Raw genomic sequence first — 13,831 nt, forward strand, 5'->3', positions numbered from 1 at the left:
CTTCTTTTTCACCATCCCACCCTGACAACAAGCTGTGTTGACCCATTCTTCTTTTTCACCATCCCACCCTGACAACAAGCTGTGTTGACCCATTCTTCTTTTTCACTAACCCACCCTGACAACAAGCTGTGTTGACCCATTCTTCTTTTTCACTAACCCACCCTGACAACAAGCTGTGTTGACCCATTCTTCTTTTTCACCAACCCACCCTGACAACAAGCTGTGTTGACCCATTCTTCTTTTTCACCAACCCACCCTGACAACAAGCTGTGTTGACCCATTCTTCTTTTTCACCAACCCACCCTGACAACAAGCTGTGTTGACCCATTCTTCTTTTTCACTAACCCACCCTGACAACAAGCTGTGGTTTTGATTGATTGAACGGTGCCAAAACAAACATTAAATTGTCTTTATTGTTAATGGCATTTAATGTTTTGTGTTAGGGACAAGATGACGGGAAATGTTCCCTTCATTGTCAACAGCGTTTTTAAACCAAACACTGAACTAAAAACAAACATTAAACCTGTATATAGGAGGGGCTAGCAGCCCTCAACCTGTCTATAGGAGGGGCTAGCAGCCCTCAACCTGTATATAGGAGGGGCTAGCAGCCCTCAACCTGTCTATAGGAGGGGCTAGGGGAGGGGCTAGCAGCCCTCAACAACGGTGCGACTTTCCTTTTCTCATAGATAGAGCAGACTATAACGTTCTGTGTGAGGTTGTCTCATAGATGGAGCAGACTGTCTATAATCAGTGCTTCATTTCTAAATTATTAGGTGCCAGAGCTCAGGCGCACATGCACGCACATGCACGCGCGAAATCCGTTTTTTTGTGTGCCTTTTTCCCATCAAACACAATAGAATAGGCATATAGACGTTTTTATATGTCTTTACATGTTCTGATGAATTGAAAATGGAGGACCCTGAAGTAACAAGTCTTAAGCTTTTTCTGGTTTTATACTCGTAGCAGTCAGATTCTGCATTGACCTGTGTAGGCTACTTTCGTTTGAACTGTACCCATTCTACAAACTGAATCACATTTACAATCGGTCAATCAATAACATTTGCAGCAGCAGTTTACACAGTTTACACAGTTTCGGCAGCGGTGGCCGAACGGATAGCGGCGCGGTTTTGATACCGGAAGGTTCCTAGTTCGAATCAGCCGTCCGACACGTTAAAATTACCACCGCTGAAGTGCCCTTGAACAAGGCATTGAACCACTACGATGAAATGTGTTCTATGAGCAGGGCCTGGCTGGAAACAAGTTCTTGAGCTTAGCCCAGATACCCTGGGTAAATATAGATTTCATTTCATTTCATTTCACACAGGGGCCCGCCGGCTCACAGCACACAACTACAGTAAACTACAGTATAGGCATTTGCAGTTCAGTTGGCACAGCGGCTCAACGTTATATTAGATACTGACATGTAGGCCTACTGTGTGAGGCTGCTTGTCAGTGAGACTGCTGTGTGAGGCTGCTTGGCAGTGAGGACATGTAGGCCTACTGTGTGAGGCTGCTTGGCAGTGACATGTAGGCCTACTGTGTAAGGCTGCTTGGCAGTGATACTGACATGTAGGCCTACTGTGTGAGGCTGCTTGGCAGTGATACTGACATGTAGGCCTACTGTGTGAGGCTGCTTGGCAGTGAGACTGCTGTGTGAGGCTGCTTGGCAGTGAGAACTGACATGTAGGCCTACTGTGTGAGGCTGCTTGGCAGTGAGAACTGACATGTAGGCCTACTGTGTGAGGCTGCTTGGCAGTGAGAGGCTGTGTGAGGCTGCTTGGCAGTGAGAACTGAATTCCATAGTTGGTTCATTTTGACGGTCACCTATGGACTCAGTTCTTTTTGCCAGACAGCTACATTCTGTCACAGTGCACTGACCCCCCTCCTCCCAATGAACACACACACACACACACACACACACACACACACGCACGCACGCACGCACGCACGCACGCACGCACGCACGCACACACACACACACACACACACACACACACACACACACACACACACACACACACACACACACAGACAGACAGACAGACAGAGACAGACAGAGACAGACAGACAGACAGACAGACAGACAGACAGACAGACAGACAGACAGACAGACAGACAGACAGACAGACAGACAGACAGACAGACAGACAGACAGACAGACAGACAGACAGACACACACACACACACACACACACACACAGACACGCACACGCACACGCACACACACGCATATCTACAAGATCGTAGCGCGGCACCAGTGCCGTGATACAAGCTTGTAGATCTGCTATTTTTTGAAAAATCGTGAAAACGTGGCGCAAATCTTTGAATATAGCCTACTGTATATTCTTTCAGAGCGAACGTATCTAACTCAAATCTTTGCTTCTGGGAGGAGGTCCCTGGAACAACATATTGTCAGATGGGTATAATTATTCTTTCATATATTATGGACTTCAGGTCATTTGGATTTCTTATTAATTTCTTAAGACAGGTAGGCCTATTAAACCTGTTAAAACAATTTGGGCCAATTAAAAAGGTGAATTTCTTCTTCAGATAAATGTAGTTAATTCATTGCTGCTCTCCTTTGATTGATTTCTTGATCTGATTGAATAGCCTACTTTATTAACAGTTTGCAAAAGAAAAATAATGAAAGAAGGACAGAAAAGTAGCCCACAGTTTAATACAAAATTAATAAAGTAAATAAAAGGGTTGAACCCAAAGAAAGCACTATGGTTTGTTTCCGCATTTACCCACTGGGTGGCGCTATTGCAGCAGGTCGCCTGTACTAGTTCTACTGGCTTTCAATTCTATTTTGACATCAAGGACCATTTGCCTCTCTGTCCCATTTGAGCCACGGACCACCATCTGATGACATTTAGCCTCTCAGACCCATTTGAGCCACGGACCACCATCTGATGACATTTAGCCTCTCAGACCCATTTGAGCCACGGACATTTGCCTCTCAGACCCATCTGAGCCACGGACCACCATCTGATGACATTTAGCCTCTCAGACCCATCTGAGCCACGGACCACCATCTGATGACATTTAGCCTCTCAGACCCATTTGAGCCACGGACCACCATCTGATTACATTTAGCCTCTCAGACCCATCTGTCCTCACGGACCACTGGTGGTCCGCGGACCACCTGGAACCTCCTCCCGGACCACTGGTGGTCCGCGGACCACCTGGAACCTCCTCACGGACCACTGGTGGTCCACTGGTGGTCCGCGGACCACCTGGAACCTCCTCACGGACCACTGGACCACTGGTGGTCCGCGGACCACCTGGAACCTCCTCACCGCGGACCACCTGGAACCTCCTCACGGACCACTGATTGAAAACCACTATAGTGACGTCTTCTGTGGCAGCGGTGGCCGAACGGATTGCGGAGCGGTCTTGATACCGGAAGGTCGCCAGTTCGAATCAGCGGTCCGACACTTTAAAATTACCCCCGCTGAAGTGCCCTTGAACAAGGCATTGAACCACTACGATGAAATGTTCTATGAGCAGGGCCTGGCTGGAAACAAGTTCTTGAGCTTAGCCCAGATACCCTGGGTAAATATAGTAATCATTTCATTTCATTTCATTTAATTTCCCTGTTGTATGTGGACAGCAGTGTTGCCATGTCCGCTTATTATAAGCGACATAGTTGCTTATTAGTTGCTTGACATTTGACATTTTCATGTCAAGGACCCTCAAACAAAGTCAAAGATAAATATGGGTTTGTCTGCATTGATTGATTGATTGATTGATTGAAGTATTTATTAACAGTTTGCCGAATTACAGTACATTTCAAGCACAACTCAATACAAAGACTGTTAACTGTGAGTGGACGACGCCATAAAGCATTACACTTGTTTACAAGAGGGTCCACCGTGTTCAATTCATCAAAACATTTAGAGACGTACAAATAGACACTTCTATATAGCCAAAGAACAGAACAGGAATTCATCATATTATATTATTGCAGGTGCAGACCCACATCTGAACATATTTTATTCATGTCAGGAACAAGATTTGTTTTGTTAAAATGTTTAAAAAAATATATATGCTATTTTGAAAATAGCAGATCTACAAGCTCGCAACGTTGCGAGCTTGTAGATCTGCTCTTTTCAAATAGCCCTATTATTATAGCCTTTGATAGGGCTCGCTTATTTTGGGCTTGTTTTCATAGACCAGGTTTGCTTGTTTCTCTCGTTAGAAGCCGAAGCGTGGCAACCCTGCTAGTGTGTGTTGCTCACATGAAGTCAGCTAGTTTTAGTTAGCAAGAAAAACCCTTTAGTGACTCATTGACTGACTGACTGCTGTTCTGCTGATGGTAAGAGATCCATATGTTCTAATCAATCTATCAATAAACCAACCAATCAATCCATATGGGAGGATAGGATAGTACTTTATTCAATCATAAATAAATAAATAATAAACAGCCAGCCGGCACACACACACACACACAGACATGGGGTTTAATGCTAACCAGCTAATGCTAACTTGTAGCTCTTCTTCTCTAATAACAACAAAGGTATGGTTGTTGTTGTTGTTGTTGTTGTTATGGATAGTAAACGGTTAGCGTGTTGCTAACATCATATATACAGCCTGCCATGTTATGTAGCCCCAACAACCTGTAGGCTTAATTATGTATTAAATATATCATTATCAATGTGGATTATTATTATTATTATTATGAGACATGGAGACTGTCAACAACCCCGAAGCTATTGATTAGCAGATCAATTGATTGATTGTTTGATTGATTGCAATCTGTATTCACAGGCTGTAGAATGGCTACATCTATCTATCTATCTATCTATCTATCTATCTATCTATGATGTCTGTCTAATTTAGTTACAGACCTTCACTGATTCGTGTGTGTGTGTTGCTGGCAAGGAAAGGTCCATTTGGTTCCGTGTGTGTGCTGAACTGTGAGCATAGTGACCACTGATGACTTTGATATAGTGTGTTAATGTAATGGATGCAGACAGCCTAAGTGCTAAACTAAAAGTTAGTGATGCACCGAATATTCAGCCGCAGAAAATGGCTAAAAATGCATTTTCAGCCTATTCGGTTTCGGCCCGAATAGGCAGAAAATATATCACTGAATAGTGTATGCACTTAATGCATTCAAAAGAGCTGAATAAATGTTTTATGGACCCATAATAGTGATTATTATTGTCTCCACCAGGCCGAAGGCATGGGGAGAGAGTATGTTTTGCACTCCGTCCGTGTGTGTGTGCGTCCGTCCGTCCGTCCTTCCTTCCTTCCTTCCGTCCGTCTGTTACCAGCTAATCTCCAGCACCGTTGGCCCGATCCATGCCAAACTTTGCACACACACTCTCTGGATGCCAACGACGAACCTCTGCCCCAAATATTCCTCAACGGCCTGTTATAGCGCCACCATGAGGCCGATTTAGGCAAAACACATTTCTGTAGAATACTCGTACACATTTTATCCATACATCACACAATTCGGTATACACTATCTCCATAGTCATGTGATCAACACGGATCTGCACCATTTCCCATCTTCCTTCCTGATTGGCTAAGATTCGCTTCCAAAGCTCACATGATTGGTCTGTTTCGAACAAAATGCCACAAATCACAAACACAGTGTGCAATTTCCGTGAAATTATACACGCACATTTCCACTAGGCTGAGGACGACATGACACAATTTATTTTCCAAACCAGCCTCATGGTGGCGCTATAACAGGGCAATTCCTGTTTTTACCTATAACTGCATCGATCTGTGTACAACTTTGTATGCGCACTCCCTAGAGGCCATGGAAAAACATTTTCCCTGCATCCCTCCACATCTGCCGGTTATAGCGCCACCATGAGGCCGATTTCTGCAAAACACTTATATTTATATTAGTCGCACAGATTTCATCCAAATCTCATGCAAATCGGTATACATGATCTCTGTAGTCATGTGATCAAGACGAGTCTGTTTGATTTCTCAGATTCTACACTGATTGGCTAAGATTGCCTTCCAAAGTCTTCAGGAGTGGCCCGTTTTGTACAAAATGCTGCACATGTCCTGCTCATCCAGAATTCTATCCTCAGAGATGCTATGCGTGATCTGGCTCTGCATTTCCTCAACAAAATGAAGAAAAGTGTTGCAAAAAACAAACTCCTAAACATTTTGCCAAACATCACACACTCCTATCCTCCTGGTGGAGACCTGTGGATTCCTATCCTCCTGGTGGAGACCTGTGGAGTCCTATCCTCCTGGTGGAGACCTGTGCCCAGAAGGACACTCCTATCCTCCTGGTGGAGACCTGTGCCCAGAAGGACACTCCTATCCTCCTGGTGGAGACCTGTGGAGTCCTATCCTCCTGGTGGAGACCTGTGGAGTCCTATCCTCCTGGTGGAGACCTGTGCCCAGAAGGACACTCCTATCCTCCTGGTGGAGACCTGTGCCCAGAAGGACACTCCTATCCTCCTGGTGGAGACCTGTGCCCAGAAGGACACTCCTATCCTCCTGGTGGAGACCTGTGCCCAGAAGGACACTCCTATCCTCCTGGTGGAGACCTGTGCCCAGAAGGGCACCTTTTCTAGTTTAAGTTTAGTTTTGCCATAAATCAGGTAGCTTTAAGGTGCGGCCATGACAGCAATGGTAGTCAAGTCAAGTCAATTTGATTTATATAGCACATTTAAAAATGTTTTTTGGTAGGAAAAAAGATATATAATATTAATCATATTCTGATATTCGGAGTACGGTTTTCCTCCCTGGCCTGGGGGCCCCGGGCCCTCCTCCCTGGCCTGGGGGCCCCGGGCCCTCCTCCCTGGCCTAGGGGCCGGTCGCAGGGCCCCGGGCCCTCCTCCCTGGCCCGGGGCCCTGGGAGGGGCCGGTCGCAGGGCCCCGGGCCCTCCTCCCTGGCCTAGGGGCCGGTCGCAGGGCCCCAGGGCCCTCCTCCCTATATATATATTATATCCTGGGGCCCTGGCCTAGGGCCCTGCGACCGAACCCTAGGCCAGGGAGGAGGGCCCTGGGGCTCTGCGACCGGCCCCTAGGCCAGGGAGTAGGGCCCTGGGGCCCTGCGACCGGCCCCTAGGCCAGGGAGTAGGGCCCTGGGGCCCTGCGACCGGCCCCTAGGCCAGGGAGTAGGGCCCTGGGGCCCTGCGACCGGCCCCTAGGCCAGGGAGGAGGGCCCGGGACCCTGTCGTGTGGGAGTCTGAACTCCCACACGACATCAGGTGGGAACTGGTAGCCATGACAACCAACAGTGTGCTCACTGCCAACAAGGTCACTAAAAGAAGGAAAACCAGAAGACATTGAGTCAACTAAACCAGACTCCATGTGACCACCAGTATAATGACATCACTCATGTACCGTATGACATCACCACTATGACGCCAGTCATGTCCGTATTTGGGCGTAAGGTTGTAATGTTGTGCGTGTTTCATCCTCCTGTGCCGTTCTGTCAACTTAACTATGCTCTGTTCCCTCCTCCGCGTCATCAGCGCCCATACCCGCGGGGTTGGCCAAAGGGCCTTTCTGTGTGGAGTTTGCATGTTCTCCCCGTGTCCCCTTGGGTAGGTACCCTCACATGTTCTCCCCGTGTCCCCTAGGGTAGGTACCCTCACATGTTCTCCCCGTGTCCCCTAGGGTAGGTACCCTCGCATGTTCTCCCCGTGTCCCCTAGGGTAGGTACCCTCACATGTTCTCCCCGTGTCCCCAAGGGTAGGTACCCTCACATGTTCTCCCCGTGTCCCCTAGGGTAGGTACCCTCACATGTTCTCCCCGTGTCCCCTAGGGTAGGTACCCTCACATGTTCTCCCCGTGTCCCCTAGGGTAGGTACCCTCACATGTTCTCCCTGTGTCCCCTAGGGTAGGTACCCTCACATGTTCTCCCCGTGTCCCCTAGGGTAGATATACCCTCACATGTTCTCCCCGTGTCCCCCAGGGTAGGTACCCTCACATGTTCTCCCTGTGTCCCCTAGGGTAGGTACCCTCACAAAAACATGCAGTAATCCTGGTCTCTAAACTGCCTCTCCCTGGCCAGCCTGATGGAGGGGAAAGGAACTGGTCGGAATAACGTGTTCCTTCCACGCGCTACGTCCGACCAGGGAAACTCCCCCCTGTCAGGTGAAAAGAAGCAGCTTGGACTCCTCATGCATAGAAGGAAGCATGAGGTCAGTCCGCTGCCCCCCCCCCAGGTTGGCAGAGGAAGTGTAGCACCCAGGATTACATTAGATAATTGACACTGGGTGAAAAAATGGGTTGCAAAATCGTGGGATAAAAAAAAAACGTATCCATGCTCAATAAAATAAATGCTTTCATTTGGACTGAGCTCAGGTTGAATAGAGGACTGAGCTCAGGTTGAATAGAGGACTGAGGTCAGGTTGAATAGAGGACTGAGGTCAGGTTGAACAGAGGACTGAGCTCAGGTTGAATAGAGGACTGAGTGTGACTGATTCTACACGGCGTGTCTCTCTGGACGTGAGTGAAGACGGGTGTACATGTCAGAATGCTGCTGGTGCTCTTGACAAACAGGGAGTACAGAAATGACCTGTAAGCCAGCATGCCACGCTTACAGAAATACCCTGTAAGTTCTGACAAGAAGGGAGAGGTTTCTGAAGGCTGCTGCCAGCCTGTCACGCCAACAGAAATACCCTGTAAGTTCTGACGTGGAGGGAGAACAGAAACTGTAAAGGTGCGTTCAGACTTGGATGGTTAGAGCGGCGTGATTATTACATACAAAGTCAATGCAAAGAGGAGAAGTTGCGCGGCTCAAACGGGGCGTATATACCGAGCGAATATGTACTATATTAGAGGTCTTAAGACTCTAGTACTCAAGGTGAATATGTACTATATTAGAGGTCTTAAGACTCTAGTACTCAAGGTGAATATGTACTATATTAGAGGTCTTAAGACTCTAGTACTCAAGGTGAATATGTACTATATTAGAGGTCTTAAGACTCTAGTACTCAAGGTGAATATGTACTATATTAGAGGTCTTAAGACTCTAGTACTCAAGGTGAATATGTACTATATTAGAGGTCTTAAGACTCTAGTACTCAAGGTGAATATGTACTATATTAGAGGTCTTAAGACTCTAGTACTCAAGGTGAATATGTACTATATTAGAGGTCTTAAGACTCTAGTACTCAAGGTGAATATGTACTATATTAGAGGTCTTAAGACTCTAGTACTCAAGGTGAATATGTACTATATTAGAGGTCTTAAGACTCTAGTACTCAAGGTGAATATGTACTATATTAGAGGTCTTAAGACTCTAGTACTCAAGGTGAATATGTACTATATTAGAGGTCTTAAGACTCTAGTACTCAAGGTGAATATGTACTATATTAGAGGTCTTAAGACTCTAGTACTCAAGGTGAATATGTACTATATTAGAGGTCTTAAGACTCTAGTACTCAAGGTGAATATGTACTATATTAGAGGTCTTAAGACTCTAGTACTCAAGGTGAATATGTACTATATTAGAGGTCTTAAGACTCTAGTACTCAAGGTGAATATGTACTATATTAGAGGTCTTAAGACTCTAGTACTCAAGGTGAATATGTACTATATTAGAGGTCTTAAGACTCTAGTACTCAAGGTGAATATGTACTATATTAGAGGTCTTAAGACTCTAGTACTCAAGGTGAATATGTACTATATTAGAGGTTTTAAGACTCTAGTACTCAAGGTGAATATGTACTATATTAGAGGTCTTAAGACTCTAGTACTCAAGGTGAATATGTACTATATTAGAGGTCTTAAGACTCTAGTACTCAAGGTGAATATGTACTATATTAGAGGTCTTAAGACTCTAGTACTCAAGGTGAATATGTACTATATTAGAGGTTTTAAGACTCTAGTACTCAAGGTGAATATGTACTATATTAGAGGTCTTAAGACTCTAGTACTCAAGGTGAATATGTACTATATTAGAGGTCTTAAGACTCTAGTACTCAAGGTGAATATGTACTATATTAGAGGTCTTAAGACTCTAGTACTCAAGGTGAATATGTACTATATTAGAGGTCTTAAGACTCTAGTACTCAAGGTGAATATGTACTATATTAGAGGTCTTAAGACTCTAGTACTCAAGGTGAATATGTACTATATTAGAGGTCTTAAGACTCTAGTACTCAAGGTGAATATGTACTATATTAGAGGTCTTAAGACTCTAGTACTCAAGGTGAATATGTACTATATTAGAGGTCTTAAGACTCTAGTACTCAAGGTGAATATGTACTATATTAGAGGTCTTAAGACTCTAGTACTCAAGGTGAATATGTACTATATTAGAGGTCTTAAGACTCTAGTACTCAAGGTGAATATGTACTATATTAGAGGTCTTAAGACTCTAGTACTCAAGGTGAATATGTACTATATTAGAGGTCTTAAGACTCTAGTACTCAAGGTGAATATGTACTATATTAGAGGTCTTAAGACTCTAGTACTCAAGGTGAATATGTACTATATTAGAGGTCTTAAGACTCTAGTACTCAAGGTGAATATGTACTATATTAGAGGTCTTAAGACTCTAGTACTCAAGGTGAATATGTACTATATTAGAGGTCTTAAGACTCTAGTACTCAAGGTGAATATGTACTATATTAGAGGTCTTAAGACTCTAGTACTCAAGGTGAATATGTACTATATTAGAGGTCTTAAGACTCTAGTACTCAAGGTGAATATGTACTATATTAGAGGTCTTAAGACTCTAGTACTCAAGGTGAATATGTACTATATTAGAGGTCTTAAGACTAGTACTCAAGGTGAATATGTACTATATTAGAGGTTTTAAGACTCTAGTACTCAAGGTGAATATGTACTATATTAGAGGTCTTAAGACTCTAGTACTCAAGGTGAATATGTACTATATTAGAGGTCTTAAGACTCTAGTACTCAAGGTGAATATGTACTATATTAGAGGTCTTAAGACTCTAGTACTCAAGGTGAATATGTACTATATTAGAGGTTTTAAGACTCTAGTACTCAAGGTGAATATGTACTATATTAGAGGTCTTAAGACTCTAGTACTCAAGGTGAATATGTACTATATTAGAGGTCTTAAGACTCTAGTACTCAAGGTGAATATGTACTATATTAGAGGTCTTAAGACTCTAGTACTCAAGGTGAATATGTACTATATTAGAGGTCTTAAGACTCTAGTACTCAAGGTGAATATGTACTATATTAGAGGTCTTAAGACTCTAGTACTCAAGGTGAATATGTACTATATTAGAGGTCTTAAGACTCTAGTACTCAAGGTGAATATGTACTATATTAGAGGTCTTAAGACTCTAGTACTCAAGGTGAATATGTACTATATTAGAGGTCTTAAGACTCTAGTACTCAAGGTGAATATGTACTATATTAGAGGTCTTAAGACTCTAGTACTCAAGGTGAATATGTACTATATTAGAGGTTTTAAGACTCTAGTACTCAAGGTGAATATGTACTATATTAGAGGTTTTAAGACTCTAGTACTCAAGGTGAATATGTACTATATTAGAGGTCTTAAGACTCTAGTACTCAAGGTGAATATGTACTATATTAGAGGTCTTAAGACTCTAGTACTCAAGGTGAATATGTACTATATTAGAGGTCTTAAGACTCTAGTACTCAAGGTGAATATGTACTATATTAGAGGTTTTAAGACTCTAGTACTCAAGGTGAATATGTACTATATTAGAGGTCTTAAGACTCTAGTACTCAAGGTGAATATGTACTATATTAGAGGTCTTAAGACTCTAGTACTCAAGGTGAATATGTACTATATTAGAGGTTTTAAGACTCTAGTACTCAAGGTGAATATGTACTATATTAGAGGTCTTAAGACTCTAGTACTCAAGGTGAATATGTACTATATTAGAGGTTTTAAGACTCTAGTACTCAAGGTGAATATGTACTATATTAGAGGTTTTAAGACTCTAGTACTCAAGGTGAATATGTACTATATTAGAGGTCTTAAGACTCTAGTACTCAAGGTGAATATGTACTATATTAGAGGTCTTAAGACTCTAGTACTCAAGGTGAATATGTACTATATTAGAGGTCTTAAGACTCTAGTACTCAAGGTGAATATGTACTATATTAGAGGTCTTAAGACTCTAGTACTCAAGGTGAATATGTACTATATTAGAGGTCTTAAGACTCTAGTACTCAAGGTGAATATGTACTATATTAGAGGTCTTAAGACTCTAGTACTCAAGGTGAATATGTACTATATTAGAGGTCTTAAGACTAGTACTCAAGGTGAATATGTACTATATTAGAGGTCTTAAGACTCTAGTACTCAAGGTGAATATGTACTATATTAGAGGTCTTAAGACTCTAGTACTCAAGGTGCAGGCCTGGTCAAAGGGCCTGCTGGGCTGAAGTGCTAATCCCAGTGACCGATTGATCTTAACGGGATTGACTCTCTGACTGTGTATAAAAGGGGGCGTGTGTGTGACATGTGTGTATGACGGGGGGGTGTGTGTGACGTGTGTGTATGACGGGGGTGTGTGTGACGTCTGTGTATAACGGGGGTGTGTGTGACGTGTGTGTATGACGGGGGGGGCGTGTGTGACGTGTGTGTATGACGGGGGGGACGTGTGTGTATGACGGGGGGCGTGTGTGACGTGTGTGTATGACGGGGGGCGTGTGTGACGTGTGTGTATGACGGGGGGCGTGTGTGACGTGTGTGTATAACGGGTGTGTGTGTGACGTGTGTGTATAACAGGGGCGTGTGTGACGTGTGTGTATGATGGGGGGCGTGTGTGACGTGTGTGTATGACGGGGGTGTGTGACGTGTGTGTATGATGGGGGGCGTGTGTGACGTGTGTGTATGACGGGCGTGTGTGACGTGTGTGTATGCCGGGGGGCGTGTGTGACGTGTGTGTATGACGGGGGGCGTGTGTGACGTGTGTGTATGACGGGGGGGTGTGTGTGACGTGTGTGTATGACGGGGGGCGTGTGTGACGTGTGTGTATGACGGGGGGCGTGTGTGACGTGTGTGTATGACGGGGGGCGTGTGTGACGTGTGTGTATGACGGGGGGGTGTGTGTGACGTGTGTGTATAACGGGGGGGTGTGTGTGACGTGTGTGTATGACGGGGGGGTGTGTGACGTGTGTGTATGACGGGGGGCGTGTGTGACGTGTGTGTATGACGGGGGGCGTGTGTGACGTGTGTGTATGACGGGGGTGTGTGTGACGTGTGTGCATGACGGGGGGCGTGTGTGACGTGTGTGTATGACGGGGGGCGTGTGTGACGTGTGTGTATGACGGGGGGCGTGTGTGTGACGTGTGTGTATGACGGGGGGCGTGTGTGTGACGTGTGTGTATGACGGGGGGCGTGTGTGACGTGTGTGTATGACGGGGGGCGTGTGTGACGTGTGTGTATAACAGGGGGTGTGTGTGACGTGTGTGTATGACGGGGGGCGTGTGTGACGTGTGTGTATGACAGGGGGCGTGTGTGACGTGTGTGTATGACGGGGGGCGTGTGTGACGTGTGTGTATGACAGGGGGCGTGTGTGACGTGTGTGTATGACGGGGGGGTGTGTGTGACGTGTGTGTATGACGGGGGGCGTGTGTGACGTGTGTGTATGACAGGGGGCGTGTGTGACGTGTGTGTATGACGGGGGGCGTGTGTGACGTGTGTGTATGACAGGGGGCGTGTGTGACGTGTGTGTATGACGGGGGGCGTGTGTGACGTGTGTGTATGACGGGGGGCGGACACTAAGTTAAAACCCATTTAGGCCTGACGTAGAAATAAAAAAACAAGTCTTCTGAAAGAATGTATATTTAAAGATTTGTGCCGCATTTTCACGATTTTTCGAAAAATAGCAGATCTACAAGCTCGTAGCGCGCCACTCGGTGGCGCGCTATGAGC

General features: G+C 45.1%; 1 protein-coding gene across 1 annotated transcript in view; it reads left to right on the forward strand.

Moving 5' to 3' along the window:
• Positions 1–4,184: 4,184 nt before the first annotated feature.
• mfsd13a (major facilitator superfamily domain containing 13A) overlaps positions 4,185–13,831 on the forward strand; it is a 46,857-nt gene continuing 37,210 nt past the window's right edge. The window contains exon 1 of the mRNA XM_079531102.1: positions 4,185–4,318. The gene's annotated coding sequence lies outside the window, so the exon portion shown is untranslated. The remainder of the gene's footprint in view (positions 4,319–13,831) is intronic.

The sequence above is a fragment of the Electrona antarctica genome (genome assembly GCF_951216825.1).
Source record: "Electrona antarctica genome assembly, contig: scaffold_112, whole genome shotgun sequence".
NCBI lineage: Eukaryota > Metazoa > Chordata > Actinopteri > Myctophiformes > Myctophidae > Electrona > Electrona antarctica.